Raw genomic sequence first — 17,543 nt, forward strand, 5'->3', positions numbered from 1 at the left:
GATGAGAGGGGAAGGGAAGAAAAACTCTATTAGAAGATTTAATGACATATAACAAATTTGATTTCTTAAAAATATAAATACATAAGTTCACTGACTCCCAAGTAGGAGGGACACAAAATGATTCACTTTAAACACATTGCCCAAAGTCAGAGAACATTTACAGCAACAGAGCAAGGTAGCATCATATTCAAAAGAACAGCTATATCATTTACATTTCCATACATGGAAATCTCTTCTTAAATTAATTCAGAAGATAATAGAATAAAACATTTTATGTTGTGGAAAAAAATTATTACCCAAGAGTTTTATATCAGTCAAAAAATTCTTTTGAAATGAAAGTAAGATAAATACATTCCTGTAATTAAAAAAAAAAAAACACCGAGGAACTTGTTATTAGGATATTTATTTTATTGTACAATAAATACCAGAATTCCTTAAGTCTAAAAAAGAAGTGTTACCTGACAGCAACAATAATCCATAGGAAAAAACAAAAGAGCAAAGGAATTGGTAATATATTGGAAAACATAAAAGACTTCATGAAATATTTTCAAATTTTTAACTTAATGTTTTAAAGTAATATTGTATAGACCAATAATTATCACAATATTTTGTTGAGTTTATAATATAAGCAAATGATGCATATAATTATAATAAAAGCAGGCAAGGAAGTGGTAGAGCAAGATTTGAGCAAAATTTGAATAAGATTACTGTATTTTTAAAAAAATATGTATTTATTTATTTGAGAGAGAGTATGTGTGTGAGAGAGTGGGGAGAAGCAGAGAGAGAGAGGGTGCAGGGGGAGAATCTCAAGCAGACTCTATACTGAGCATAGAGCCAGATGTGGCACTTGATCTCACGACCCAAGATTATGACCTGACTGAAATAAAGATGCAAATTCTCAACCTACTGAGATACCCAGGTGCTCCAGATTACTGTGTTTTAAAAAGAATTATTTACATGAATTAGTGATAAATTATGATATATATTATAATTCCTTGATAAACCACTAAGAAAACAAAGTAAAAAATATAGGTAAAATTTCAACAAAGAATTAGAATTGTATATCATTATGTTTATTTAACACACTGAATTTAGTATATCAACAAATGAAATAAAGTAGATGTAATAATGTAGCAAATAAGTAGCAAAATTTCAGGCATAAATACAATCATAGGAATGATTATATTAAATGAGTTTAGACTAAACACTCCCATGAAAACTCAGATTGTTATATACAATAAAAGTAGGATCAAACTATTTTTTCCAAATATGTTTAAAAATATTTTCAATGGAAAAATATATAACATTTTAAAATGGTAAGTGATCAGGAGTGGTTATATTAATTGATCATACAAAATAAACTTTAAGAAAACAAATATTTCTAGAGATTTATAAAGCTGTGTTTTACAATACTGAAAGGATCAATATATTGGGAAGATATAACAAGTATAAAGGTATATGCACTTGACATTAGAGTTTCACACTATTCCAGTGACACAGAATAAAAATTATTTTCAAACACACATGAACCATTTTCCATGGTAGATCAAAAGAGAGGCCATAAATTAACAAGTCTTAATAAATGTGAAAAATTTGAAATAGTTCAGAATGTTTTCTGAACACACTACAGTTAACTTAGAAAGCATCAGCACAAATAAATTGGGGACAATTTCCAAATATTTGGAAATTACACTATATAATTAGTATTTTATGGTCAAAGGAGAACTCACAAAAGAATTTAAGAAAATATTTAAAACTAAATAAGAACTGGCAAACAACCATCAAAATTTATGGTATGCAATATTTTCTTTTCTTGCCTTATTACATTAGCTACATTCTCTAGTTCTACTTTGAATAGAATATCTCAGAGCAGTTATCCTTACCTTATTTCTGATCTTAGAGGGAATCTTTTAGTTTTTCACCATAAAGCATGATTTTAATTGTAAGTCTCTCATAGACACTTTTTATTAGATTGAGAAAGTTCCTAGCACAAGGTGGTTTCTTTAGAAAGAAGGTCTCAAAATAAGTATGTTTCTGTTAAATATTCTGAAGGAAAATGAGACTCTTAGTAACTCCGTAATTGTTTGCATGTAGAAAGCTATCAGTACAAAATATCAGAGAGAAAACAGTACTCTCCATTTCCTAAAATATTTTCTCACTATGTTCCAAATCCAGATGAATATAGAGGTTAAACTGTTCTTTCTTGGTTTAAATTGTTTCTCTCACAGTGTCCATTGACGAAATACATTGCAAAACTGAGTGAATGAGAGAGATCTTTTTCTAACTTAATAATATTAATTTTTTGAGGTATCTGGTGATCACTATTCATCTCTAAAACAAAAGATATATGTATTTTGCTTCTCTAGAAACTATTCTATTTCATAGAGATCAGCTATAAAGAGTGATGAGGTCATAAAATGGGAATAAAATCCTCTGAAACATATAGTTATTTGTATTTTATGGAAGGAAAAAATAAAATGTTTTGGACTTAAGTACTAGAAGATGCGTCACTTAACCAATATGTAATTTCGGCCAAGATATTGTTTACCTAGATTTTTGAAAGCTAAATGGTATTTTACCTACCACTTGAAACACTTTTATTATGCAAAATTTTTACCACTCATAAGAATTGTACCTGATATGAATCATGTTTATGAACATAACATTTCAAGTTCAGAATGATGCTTAAATGCAATTGATACTTTGGTTCTGTCTTACGAATGTATTTGATAAGCACAGAATCTCATTTAAGTCAATGATTTGAATAGATCACTGTGTAAAGGCAAGGTTTCGACATATGGACATGTCCAGTATTAATTTAAGTGGAACAAGCGACAGTATTATTCCATTTGTTTTGATAGCCTAAATATTTCATATATTTTTATTTTTACATTTTTTCCCATAGTGTATTACCCATATCTAACTAAGAAAAATAAGTTTATGACATCCAGAGGTGATTTAAAGCAAATGCCACAAAGACCAAATAGTAATTATCTAAAAAACTACCTTGTAAATTGTTTGCGATTTTGTGGACTTACATAATTAATGTCATACCCAGAAATGAAACAGTTTGCTGAGCATTTATGTAAGCATGAGATTTTATTCATGTATTTTATTCAAGGCATGCTTTTCCAATTGTTTGGTTTCCTTCGAGAATGCTTCAAAATAGGACTTCAATTGTATACTTCCATCTACTCGGCTTTTTAAAAAAAATGTTATGAAGAGAAATTTCTTTTTCAATATAGCTAAGAGCAGAGACTGTTATATATTGAGTAAATTTCACCTCATCAGCTAAAATATTTTGTTCCTCAAGTTTGTGTACACATACACACAAAGCTCTCTCACACTTAATGTTAAAATTTAAAAACGCTTCTATGAAACAAACTTCTACCTTATTTATCTTGTCCATATAAAAACTTTTTCTCAAGAATGTTTTCTGTATCAACTGACTTCATTTTACCTTTTCAATAAAGATATAATATACAACACCCTATTGAAAATGTTCTTGTCAATTTTTCCAAGAATTCCTTTTCAAACCCAATGGCCAATTCTACGTCATTGTATCATGATTTGACTCAGATTTTGAACATCCTATCCATGACTCACTTTCTTTATTGAATTTCTGGGAAAAGCCACTATCCTAATATTTCTCTGATCTCCCTGGACCCTTGAAGTTTCTCTTGGGTGAGTTCTTCACCTACATATCTCTTAGTGTTTGTATAACCCAAGAATTAATTCTTGCTCTCTTTCTGGGATGTGCTCTCTCATTAGTAATAACATTTGTTCTCAGGCTTCAAATACTACATGTGCTGATAATTTCCAAATTCATATGTCAACTCTCATTTTTGCCCCTTAGTCCCAGACTCAATATAGTACATTTTGTTACTTGAATTTTTCACCAGAGTGTAGCTTAAATGGAATTTATATTTCCTTTTCCAACCCCAACCTGTTTTCCCAGTCTTGCTCATCTGTGCTTCATACATTTTTTATGAAGCCGTGATCATAGAATGAACCTTATTTCTCACTTTCCATCATTTCATACTTTAAAAACATACACACAAATAATTCTTCAGTTTAAAAAAAAGAGGTGATTCTTATTTATTCATCCCATCTTAATTTCTATCTTCTTAATCACTTCCAAGGATATTCTTTGTTGATCTTATCTTACTCCTATTTCTGGTTTATGGGTATATTACTTTCACCATACATTATGCATGTAAAAGAAATAAGCAATACTAATTTTAGGAATATAAAGTTTTGCATATAATTTATAAAATGTGAACACATAGCACCACTTTTAAAACTATTTTATAAAAGAACTTGCACAAGATATATAGTAATTTAGGTTTCTATATTTCATATTCACTGGAAATTATTTTCTTGAAGAGGTGGATGAGGCAAAGAAACAAACCATTGATATCAAGAGTGATGGAGATGGGAAATATAAAGGAGAATCACTGCACCTTTCTTATGAGGTACAGATAAAGTCAAGTAACTTGTTCTAGGTCACATATCAGTGGTGGATGGGTCTATGAATTCTTATTAGCTTGTCTTTGCGAATTGTCCGTACTCTGAAATTGAAAACATTCATTGAATACCTATAACATGTCACTATCCCATATCTGTTTTTATAGAAGAGAAAACTGAGGCTCTGAGAAGAGAGATCAGAGGCTCAGGGTGACAGGAAAGCAAGTAGTAGAGTCAAAATAATTTATGAGTTCTAGAAATGTTAACAGGATATCTTTTATATGATACAGTGTTAAACAAAACAGATGTGATCTTGTCCTTCATAAGGATTAGTCTGGTGAAAATTAATATTACAGCCAACGATACTATTCCAATGAAGCTTAATCTCATAAATTATTTTAAGTAGATTAAGGAAGATGAATAAAGGCAGGAAATCATTTTTTTAATCATATGTTTTCATCACTTTCATTTTTACAGATCACTATTTCAGGTAGCTGTTATGATTGAAACACTAAATATAGTACAGCCTGAAAGACCAATGACAAATTTAATTATGAAAGGGCTGCCTTTGATCATTAACCTTTTCATATTTATTGAATACTGAAATAGTCTTGTGTATGTCTCTGGTGACAAACATAGTAACTTAGAATCTAAGCATGTCAGAGTTGGAAGTTAACTGCATTATTCAGGAATTTTTAGTTGCCAGTGGCAGAAACCCAACTCAACTGAAGAAAGAATGATTTAAACACACACACACACACACACACACAACTTATTTGAAGATCTCTGGATAACCCAGAGAATTAAGGGCAAAGCTTCAGGAAATGGGGCAGCTTTAGGATTGTCAGAGATTGAATACTTGGGTTATAATCTGAATCTCTTTTCTGATTTGATTCTTACCATTCATGACTTTGTGTGTTTTTTTTTTTTTTTTTTTTTGTGTGTGTGTGTGTGTGTTTAGCAGGATTCCTGGGAGTTCTTGAAATATTATCTTAAAAGCTTTATATCAGAGAGAAAGGAGAATAATTTCTTGGGGATCTAAGGAAAGAAAGAAGAAAATTCCATGGGTGAAAGCCAGTTGTCACAGCCCAAGGTACAAGCATGCCTTTGGTCAATCATTTTGTTCTGGGCCTTGGATGCTATGATTTTCCCAACATTGATCACATTACAAACCCTAAGTGGTCAGGAGAGTAAGTTCTATTAATAGAAACTGGTGGATAGAGATGTTGGAAGAAAAAATAGTCACAGGTTACTTCTCCGTAGCCCGACACACATGACCAACATACATAAACATATATTTCTTTTACTACTATTTTTATAATAAATTTATTTTTTATTGGTATTCAATTTGCCAACATACAGAATAACACCCAGTGCCAACCCGTCAAGTGCCCCCCTCAGTGCCCATCACCCATTCATCCCCACACCCCGCCCTCCTCTCCTTCCACCATCCCTAGTTCGTTTCCCAGAGTTAGGAGTCTTCATGTCCTGTCTCCCTTTCTGATATTTCCCACTCATTTCTTCTCCCTTCCCTTCTATTCCCTTTCTCTATTATTTATATTCCCCAAATGAATGAGACCATGTAATGTTTGTCCTTCTCCGATTGACTTACTTCACTCAGCATAATACTACTATTTTTTAAAGAAAGTCATCCCCCAGTTTCAATGCAACTATCTAATATATCTACTTATGAATGAACCCCAAAGATAGAGTCTTCCCAATGATATCTAAAAACTATGGTGAAGACCAAATTGACAATGTATCTGCTCAATGTGAATTCCTCCCAGTTATATCTAGAAGTCACCTAACATACTACAACCTATGGCAAAAATATACATATGCATGTATACTACAGAAACTGTAAGTGTAGAAGTACCTGGGTGGCTCAGTCAGTTAAGTGTTGCCTTTGGCTCAGGTCACAACTCAGGGTCCTGAGATTAAACCTTGCATCGGGCTCCTCATTTAGCTGGGGGTCTACTTGTCCCTCTCTCTCAGTCCCTTATCTCCACTCATGCTCTTTCTCGCACATGTGCACTGCTCTCTCTCTCTCAAATAAATAAAATATTAAAAAAGAAACTGTCAGTATATTAAAATCTCCTCTTTAGATAAAACAAGAAAGGATCCTATTTTGTAATCCCTATCAAATGAAACAAGTATAGCTTGTTGAACAGGATTTTGTGTTTCATTTATTGATTAGTGAGACCCTTGGTCAGGCTTTCTGACTAAGGAGATGCCCTTTTCATAGATTCTCAGTGGACACATGATAGTGGGACACAGGAGCATTTCCCAGTGGATACTATACACCGTTAGCAGCCAATATTACCTTTGTCATGTTTATGAGAGTCTGAAATTTGCTCTAGTAATACAGCAATCATAAAACTTCTTTTTACATTTTTATGGTTTCTATGGCAATGCTCCACCATAAAAACAGTTGTCTGTTGATTTGTTTGAACCTAAGTTTTACCTTTGAGATTTCTATTTCAGAAGGCAGTTGAAGGTCTCTACAACCCCTAGACTTCAGTTATAAGATTCTGTTTTCAACTCTGCCATGAAGCAAAGTGAAACTATAAGCAAACCCAGTTGATTAGAAGACCTACCTTGTTTTGCCACGGCATCATTTCCAGGGATATGGTTTTTAGGGAATAATATTCATGAAAGGCTTTTTTGGAGGGGAAAGTGGGAAGGAAGTGGGGATCTTGGTTGTCTAGAGTCTTAATTTGAATGGTCAGGAAAATTCATGTTTGTTCTATCTCTCTGGGTCTTCCTGAGTGCTGATCTTATATCCTACTGAGTTTTCTACCTCTCTGCCTTGTTTCATACTAATTTCACCACAGAGCACTGGATTTAGTTTTTACAATCCAAAGATATGGGATTCTTTCACTCCTGCATTCATAAATAACTGGTCTCAGCAGAAAAGGCATTTTTAGTGGAATCAAATATAGGAATGGTTCTCTTTGTTCTTCCTTTCTGCTCTGAGATAGGCCAGTAAGGAAAGTAGCCATTTTGTAGAAAAATCTTGTGGAAGGTACAAGAAGCAAGCAAACATCCCAATATCCTGACCTTTTTCTATCAGGTTTTATAGCAAAGTTCTCCAAAAGTGTTCTTGAATTAATATGCTGTGATGTTTAATCCCTTAGTCCTCTGGTGGCATGGAACTGTGGAAACCTTGAGCTAGTCTCTGGCCTTCTTTGGATGTTAATTTAGTGACATAAAGCAAATGTAACTTTCTTGATTTGTGATGAAATGAGAAAAATCCATATATGTATTATATAATATATATTTAGGATCATATAATATAATAATATTAATATTAATAATATATATATAATGTTATAATTATATATAATATATAATATATATATATTATCCTAAAGCTACAAGTTGGTTGATCTATTTTGATATTATAATAATATATAATAATATAATATATATATATATATTATCCTAAAGCTACAAGTTGGTTGATCTATTTTGAAAGTCAAAAATTCATGTAACCAGTGGCTTTGCCACAACATAATAAGCATGACTGTTGTCCTAGCTATGGATGGAGAAATCCTCATTATTTGCCCTCCCACTCCCTCAATTTGGTCAGTTTTACATTAAGAGTCTTTCGTTTTATATCAAATGCCAATTTTTATATTAGCTCAAGTTGCAATGATTGTACGCAGCAGAAACTAATGTTAGCTAACAAACCAAGTGGAATTTATTATGAGTATATGAGATAATTTGTCTAATAGAGGGAAAAGATGAAGAAATTAGAGAAGTTTTGGTGACTGATATCTGGCCCTGGGACTAGATTATCAAGGAGTCACGAGTCTGACTGATTTGAGGAACACAAATACAGATAGGATATTTAAAAAGAGGACTTAGTACCATATACAAATGAAGGATAGGTAAAGGCCAGATTATGCGAACACTTTGGGTGATACAGTAAGTAAAATTTGAAGATATTCCTACATGAGAGAAAGTTATGGTTTGACCTAATTTGCAGTCAATCTTTTTTTATAACCTCTCCTTAAGACAGATTATGTTTCAGGTATTCACAAGTGTCCCCTATGTCCAAGTGTGTCACGCATTGGATGGCAGCTTGGTAGGGATGAGACAAACAATGACAATAGTAGAATTAAGGGCTTTTGAAACTTTTGCATTTCATCACTCAGATGAAAGAGAAGATGGAGCTGCTGAGTAAAGTTTTAACCAGGTAGTGGCAAAGGAGAATAATAAATTATCTTAAATCTTCCAGTTCCCATGTCTCTATTCTTTACACTGTACCATAAAGAGGCATTTTTGTTAATAAATTACATAGTTGAACATGAAACTGAACATAAAAACTTGAAATTATGAGTAGTTATTATCTTTAACCTGATTTTCTACTTATTTTTTTCTTAGAAATCTTATGACAAAATGTGTATTCATCTTCCCCAAAGTTCTTTGTGGAGTGGAACTGAATAGCACTTCAGATAGCACCCTCAACTGTGAGCTAACATAAGGCCCTCTGTAATGCAGTTAAATCCTGTGGTGTGCATACTTAAAGGAATAGAAGTTCTCAAAGACTGCATGCATAAGACCCAAAGAGGTTTGTCTCTTCAAACTCTGCACATAACAGAAACAGATAAATTCTCTCTTCATAGCTACAGGAAGCTGGGAGTTTCTTAAATATACTGGACTGAAGCCATAAAATGATTTAAGCTTGAGAGGTAATTCTGAAGTGGTTGCTTTGTGGCACTAGCAAATGACAAAGAGTGCAAAGCTTCTGAGTAGACAGAAATATGGGTAAAAAAGAATTATCCTCTTTGACAAAAAGAATCCTTGCAACTGGAGTTCAAACAAATTCTTATCAGGCAAGCCAGCTGAGGGAGCTGTAATAATCTTATCTTAATGTGACAAGAGGATTGATAAACATTTCAAGGTCTGATAGAGATTAATAACAAAAAAATAAATAAAATACTATTTGACCAAACTGTATCTCTTTAATAAGAAACTAGATACAGCTCTGCCAAAAACCCATCATTTCTAAGAAATATACTGATGGAGGTCTTTTTCATTTTAGGAATAGAAAAATGGAGTTTTTTTAAATGTTTGCATTATTTTTAAATATTTGCCTTTCTAAATAATATTTTGAAAATAATATAAATATTTGTAATACAGATAAAACTAAACATTTAAGATTCATAAAAATAAATAAATAAAAAAAAAAGATTCATGAAAATCCAGAAAGTATTCAAGGCATTTTTGAAACTGGAGAAAAAAATTTAATGCAGAGACTTTCCAAAATTGGTGAGGAAAATAATCAAGATATAGTTTACAAGACCTATTTTGTGAACGTTCAGGTATCCCAATTGTATTATCAAAACTTTGTGGTACGTCGATGATCTGTGTACAATAAAGTAAGTTTTATTTTTGATTTATAAAGCCAGTGTTAATCTGTGGAGAACTCTGATGTGCATCCTTATGTACGTATTTGGAAGTATTATTCATTTCAAAATGTTCACCTAATTGCTAAAATTTTAGTAGCATATGTCAGAATAATAAAATCAAGCTGAAATTATACAAACAATGGATTTTGGGTAAATGTACACTTCAATAGTAATTTAGAACCTTTAGTCTTGTCAATCTGTGCTGAGTCAGAGCTGAGCCATCAACATGAGCTGGTAGCAATTACTTTTTTTTCCTTGTCTTCTATTTTCCATGTGACTTTTAAATATGGAACCACAACATTTGGATAATGGGTATTTGTTATATAAAGTTAGTGAATTGCCTGTAACTGTCATCTGCTTAATAGTTTTCTTTTTCTGTTATGCTTGTTTTTTCAGAAACATTAACTTTCCTCAATCGTTGAGAGCAGTATCCACCAATAAACATAATTATCATGAGAACTCAAATCCTTAGCATAGCCAAGATATATGTCAACATATGCATCACAAAAATGAACAAGAGCCACCTGGACCACCAACTGATGATAGGTAATAGTGAGTTGGACATTGCATAGGGACTTCTAGAATTCTCTAGTTTGTTGATAACTTCTTATTTTTAAAGGGGCTTATTTACGTCCTAGATATATATATGTATTTACTTCTTAGATAACAATCTATATTTTCATTTAAGATATCCTGGTATAATAATAGCCCTAGACCTAAACGAGTGAGACCATATATCCTGGTTTCCCCTGGACAGTTTGATTTACTTTTTATACTATGTAATTATTGAGAGGACCTCTTCATTCCAAAAATGCTCTGATTTGTACAATAATATACACAATCGTCTGACCTTCCAGCGTGACTGATCTTTTCAAAATATACCTCCATCATGGTTATGGTTATTTTCCTGGCATGGTAGTATATTTCATACAAGATACATTTGGATCAGGCTTATGGAATCTCTGTAATCTGTCCCTCACTAAAAGTTGTGTATATCACAAGATATTATCATTGTTCAGTTCACATTACTGTGATAGATCTTGTATGTATTAGAAACGTTTTAGGCAAGGCATCCAAATTGGTAAAGAAAAAGTCAAATTTTCATTCTTTGCAGAAGACTTGATATTCTACATGGAAAACTCAAAAGACTCCACCCCAAAATTGCTAGAACTCATACAGTAATTCAGCAAAGTGGTAGGATATAAAATCAATGCACAGAAATCAGTTGTATTTCTATGCACTAACAATTAGACAGAAGAAGAAATTGAGGGGTCAATCCCATTTACAATTGCACCCAAAAACCATAAGATACCTAGGAATAAACCTAACCAAAGAAGCAAAAGATTTGTACTCGGAAAACTATAAAACACTCATGAAAGAAAGTGAGGAAGATACAAAGAAATGGAAAAACATTCCATGCTCGTAGATTGGAAGAAAAACAAATATTGTTAAAATGTCTGTGTAATCTGGAGCAACGTATATGTTCAGTGCAATCCCGATCAAAATACCATGGACTTTCTTCACAGAATTAAAAAAAAAAATCATCCTAAGATTTGAATAGAACTAGAAAAGACTCCAAATAGCCAAAAGAATGTTGAAAAAGAAAACCAGGGCCCAGGTGGCTCAGCGGTTTAGTGCCACCTTTAGCCCAGGGTGTGATCCTGGAGACCCGGGATTGAGTCCCACATCAGGCTTCCTGCATGGAGCCTCTTTCTTTCTTTCTTTCTTTCTTTCTTTCTTTCTTTCTTTCTTTCTTTCTTTCTTTCTTTCTTTCTTCTTTCTTTCTTTTTTTTAAGATTTAATTTATTCATGAGAGACACAGAGAGAGAGAGAGGCAGAGACATAGACAGAGGGAGAACCAAGCTCCATGCAGGTAGGTAGCCTGATGTGGGACTTGATCCCGGGTCTCCAGGATCAGGCCCTGGGCTGAAGGCGGAACTAAACCACTGAGCCACCAGGGCTGCCCTTGGAGCCTGTTTCTGTCTCTGCCTCTCTCTCTCAGTGTCTCTCATAAATGAATAAATAAAATCTTAAAAAGAAAAAGAAAAAGAAAAAAAAAGAAAAAGAAAAAGAAAACCAAAACTGGTGGGATCTCAATTCTGCACTTTAAGCTGTACTACAAAGCTGTGGTCATCAAGGCAGTGTGGTACTGGCACAAAAAACAGACACATAGATCAACGGAAAGAATAGAGAACCCAGAAATGGACCCTCAACTCTATGGTCAACCAATCTTCGACAAAGCAGGAAAGAATTATCCAATGGGAAAAAGACATTCTCTTTCACAAATGGTATCTTGCTCCTCCCTCCCTCTTCCCCTCCTGCCACTTGTGCATGTGTGCTATCTTTCAAATCTTTCAAAAACATATACATAATTAGAATTTTCATTTCCTATAATCAATATTAGCTGTGAAGGAAAATGGTTTTATTCATACAGGTCATGTGATTTAAGGCCAACTCTTTCTGCAGACATTGTGACACTGAATTCTTATGTAAATGTTCAAATGTCCGAGTGACCCTCTCAAAGGGAAAACAAACTTTATTGCAAAAGCAAACAAAAAATTCACACTGTACCAACTTTTCAAACAATTTTGAGAAAATATAAAATAGATAACACATAAAACAAATTGTAGAAAAGAGAAGTGATTCGTAATACACTCCTTACAATTAGAAAATACTTTGAGCTGGACTAAAATGAAAGTACAACTTAGAAAAAACTTTTGGGATACAGCAGAAGCAATCCTTAGCAGGATATTTATAGCTGTAAATGCCTCTATTAAAAAAAGAGAAAAGATATCAAATTCATAATCTATAATCCCCATGAAAATAGAGCTATGCTTGAATGTTCTTTCGCAGCAGTTGCTCCCAGAATTATTCTCTCCTCTGTTCTCAGATAGCAGTTGTGATTGTATGTTGTTTCACTTGGTAGCTTATCATTAAAAAAGAATGGATGAAGTTTTGCTTATTTTATCAAGCTTAATCTAAGTGACCACTAGAGATATTTCTCAACTTCTCTGATAGTTTTGTCAGTATTATGTGATGTGTTTTTGGGAAGAGTACTTGGATTTTAAATAAACACATTTAAAGGTGTGAATACATGATGAACATCACCGCATCCCATTGATGTTTTTGTGTGACATGTCTTGCTTTTCATTTGCTTGCATTTTCATAGACTTCACCTGTTAGAGTTATGTCTTTTTACTTCACATCGGAATGGTGATTGCCTTGACTTTCCCTGAGAATAGTCAATATTGAACAAAACTTGCCATAATTTTTGTGGACCTATTTTAATGCTCTTATAATTGATATGTAACTGCATCTCACAAATGATAGAAAAGATGAGAAACTGTAAATCAACATTTTTCATTAGAAGTAAGGTGTTTTGTTTCTAATAAATGACCAATGTGCTATAGATACTCATGCACTTGTCTTAAATTTAATTTTGTTTCCATTTGGAGAGGATTTTAGAAAGCGTGAGGGCTTTGGATATCTTCTTGAAGGTTTATGTTCTCTTTTGACATAGATTTTTTTAAAGGATTACTCTAAACAATTTTTAAATCAATAAGTAATTATCATGGTTCCAATCAAATACATATTGACTTAGGGGAAGACGTATGCTTTTTCTCTGTCTGGGAAAGAATGCTATGATTGCTGTATGCCATTATTTAATGTTAAATAAACTCAGATATTTGTCAAATGAAGTGATACAAAATATTTAAAAGAGACAGACACTGACCATATTCTTTTGCAGGGACTTATAACACCCTATGCTGGCTTTTGTTTCCACCTGGTCTTTGCGTATCAGTTTATAAGAGATATATTCAGGCAATATATTAGTGTTTTTATTTGAGGCTTTAATACCAAAGCCTGACAGCATTATCTCTACTGTTTATTTCACTATAAAATTGGTTTATAGTGATACAATTAGTAATGTTAAGCCTAGATATTATAAGAAGTAGTTCTGATTGTTCCACAGTAAAGTTCACTTTATAGTGACATTAATGAACAGTATTTGTGCCATAATGCTTTATGGCATCAAGTAGTTTCACTGTAGGAAAATAACAGTTATCCTGAATACTCTAATCTCACAGCTAAAGTTTGCATTCATGGTACATTTTAATTCAATGTCACAGTGGCTCACAGGCTTTACTGCCCTAAGTTGTGAAGAATTGTTTTAAGCAAGGATATTGCTAGTTATAAACTTTAAAATATTTTGTATAACTAGAATTATTTTTAAAGATATTTTTTGTTCTCAGTCTTTTAGGATATTTTATATTCTGCTTAATACTGCAAGCAAACAAAAAAGATGTGTTATATAAGCACCTCAATACAATGCTTTGATATTCATCATGCATTTCTGCCTTTAAAATGTGTTTTATGTAAAACCCAAGTACTCCTTACAAAAACATATCACATAATACTGACAAATAAATCAAAATTGTCAAAGTTAAGAAACAGTTTTTGCATTTTACATACAGATTTTTTTCTGTATAAATTAATTTGTAAAGATTTCATAACTTGTATTTTATATATGTGTTTATAAATATACTTCTTCCTTTGATTTTTATTTTTTAATTGGAGTTCAATTTGCCAACATATAGCATAACACCCGGTGCTCATCCCATCAAGTGCCCCCCTCAGTGCCCGTCACCCAGTCACCCCCACCCCCATCCACCTCCCTTTCCACCACCCCTTGTTGGTTTCCCAGAGTTAGGAGTCCCTCATGTTCTGTCTCCCTCTCTTCCTTTGTTTTATTCTTGTTTTGTTTTTTTTTTTTTTCTTTCAGTTTTAAGTAAACTCCACACCACATGTAGGGCTTAAACTCACGACCAGAGATCAAAAGTTGCATGATTGAGCCAGCCAGGTGCCACATAGCTTGTATTTAAAGTGGATATATTTAAAATCCAATTATACCTATTTTAATTAATTAATTAATTAGTTGTTTGTTTGTTTGTTTATTTATTTATTTATTTATTTGAGAGGGAGTATGCACAAGCAGGAGATGGGCAAAGGGAGAGGAAGAAGCAGACTCCCCGCGGAGCAGGAAGCCCAACACTGGGCTCAATCCCCAGACCTCAGGACCCTGGGATCACAACCCAAGCCCAAGGCAGATGCTCAACTGACTGAGCCACTCAGGCACCCCCAAGTCTACTTTTAACACACAGTGTATTGATACCATAACAGCTGAAGTCAAAGACGCATAATTACATTGTTATAAATTGGTTTGCAGTTACCATGCCATAATGTTGACTAAATAACAAATGAGCTGAATTACTCTTTGTCTATTAGTTAGGGTAGGTTAGAATATAGCTAGTTACGGCATAATCCCAAAATCTCAGCTATGATGCAGTAAGGACTGTTTCTCACTCATGAAATTCTAGGCATACTCCTGGACACTTACCTTCCACGCAATAATGATGGAGCCTAGGAAAGCCTTCATTATCCTATCACTAAATCATGTTCCCATTCAGTGTGACACATTACAGAATTCCAGACGGTCTTCAGCTGGCAATTAACTACTTAGTCTAAGAGGAAATAAATATTACCTCTGATCACAACCCACTGGCCCACACGAGTCACATTGCCACTTTCAACTGCATGAAATTGGGAAACAGTTTTCCACATACCTCAAGATTCAGGAAAATGATGTTATAAATGTCAAAACTCATAGCTAAATATTAGAATCAGAGTCAGATATTACAGCTTGAAATATTAGAAATAGTTATTGCCCATCAAAGCATTGATCTGTGATTAGTTACAATGAATACATATTCCTCCATCATTACTTGTTCTAAAATAAGAACTTATAAACTATTAAATAATTTCCCTTGAAAATTGGACGCTTTTAACTATTTTTCAGTTCTTTATAGACATAAAGATATCATTATATTTAGTCTATTATTTGTTAGGAAATGGAACAAATATTCTTCAAATCAATTCACTATAAAAGAACCTAGCATATTCATGAACATTTCACATACTGGGTAGCATGTGGTTTACTACATTAAATTATATTAAACTGATTTTTAACATATCAAAAGAAATTATACAGCTTAAATTTTGTTACTGGTTAATATCCTTCAGTATTTTACTTAGAAACAATAATTATAATTTGAATCATGCATTAGTTATACTAATTTATTTGTGTTGCTGATTCAATTCTTTATCTTTTTTTTTCTTTTGGTAAGTGATATTGCTCATAAGCCCTTTTGTTCCAAATCCATAATTTAGTTTATTTTGGTGTAGCTGTGAGACCCGTAAATTGAAAGCCCAAAGAGACTTTGGTCTGATTCTAGCTAGCTAAATGGAAAGAGTGATATCTACCTGGCATTGAACAGGATTGCATGAGCATCAGGAGAATTCTTTCTTATATAGGAATTAAGGAAAATTTAAGACCAAAATGCATAGTGTTTTGCTGGAAGATAGACCTAGGCAAAAAATACCAAGGAGAAATTTATATTTGCCCTTCCAGCAAATGATCTGAGAGAGATCTGAAAATAATTGTGGGCAGGCCACAAAGAGCTGAATTTCTCAGATGCTCATAACAAGCCTCAGAAACACTTCTATTTTATAAGCTGTACAGCTAGGCTGATACTGATGCAAGAATAAATACCTGTTTTCAACTTTTTTTTCATTTTATGCCTGGCCTTTGGAGACTGTATCTCAATTCTGTGTGCAAGTTATGAGAAATGAAAAAGTTTAAATTTATATTTTTTTTCTTTTTCAATGATTAAAGCAATGTCTGGTATGCCTTTTCATTTATCCCATCTGATTTGTTTGACCCAAGAAGCAATTTATTCAAGTTGTACAGAATGTTCCGCTTGTTCATTAAGATTCCTATGTGATCCTAAATGGTTTTCTTACTGAGTTCTTCTTATGATAATCTTCATTTTTCAAAAGTTAATTTTTGATATTACTCTCCCTGGTTCTGTTAGCTTAAATTTCTGCAGTGAATAGCACTGTCCTGAGGAGTAAAATGTATTCATGAGTATGAAATGGTTTGCTGACATCGATGCTAAATCATCTAAGTTGCTTAGTGGGTAAAAATTATTTGAGAATTATGGAGTATTTTTAAATTTTTTTAAAAATTGTTTTTGTTCAGATTTTATAGAGCTAAAAGCCAATTTCTCACAATAATATTAATGTAATTAAATGCATAGGAATTCACTTTTTCCATTCCATATTTATGTTGCTCTTTAAATAAGTATTAATTAATATGAATATCATATTCTTGATTAATTTATTTTACTTTTCCCTTTGGATATCCACTCTTTTCCTTTTAAATTTTAATTTTTAAATTTTTAAAAATATTTATTTATTCATGAGAAACACAGAGAGAAGCAGAGACATAGGCAGAGGGAGAAGCAGACTCCCTGTGGTGAGCCTGATGCAGGACTTGATCCTAGGACCCCAGGATCATGAACTGAGCCAAAGGCAGATGCTCAACCACTGAGCCATCCAGGCATCCCTCCTTTTAAATTTCATTTTTTTTTAAATCTATATTTAAGGGATACAACATTATGGTTTGATATACACAGCGAAATGAAAACTACAGTCAAGCTAATTAACATATCATCTCTTCACGTAGTCATTTTGTGTGTGTGATGAGAGAACTTGAAATGTACTTTCTTAGGAAATTTCTAATATTCAATATAGTGTTAC

General features: G+C 32.9%; 1 long non-coding RNA gene across 3 annotated transcripts in view; it reads left to right on the forward strand.

Moving 5' to 3' along the window:
• LOC144282958 (uncharacterized) overlaps positions 1 to 17,543 on the forward strand; it is a 52,393-nt gene that overhangs the window by 14,344 nt on the left and 20,506 nt on the right. For 2 of the 3 annotated variants that reach the window (XR_013351367.1, XR_013351365.1), the window contains one exon: positions 10,281 to 10,430. This is a non-coding gene — a long non-coding RNA (uncharacterized LOC144282958). Of the gene's footprint in view, positions 1 to 8,856; positions 9,044 to 10,280; positions 10,431 to 17,543 lie in introns of all 3 variants that reach the window. The other variant, XR_013351366.1, reaches the window with a different exon arrangement.

This window comes from Canis aureus, chromosome 14 (assembly GCF_053574225.1).
Source record: "Canis aureus isolate CA01 chromosome 14, VMU_Caureus_v.1.0, whole genome shotgun sequence".
Taxonomy (NCBI): domain Eukaryota; kingdom Metazoa; phylum Chordata; class Mammalia; order Carnivora; family Canidae; genus Canis; species Canis aureus.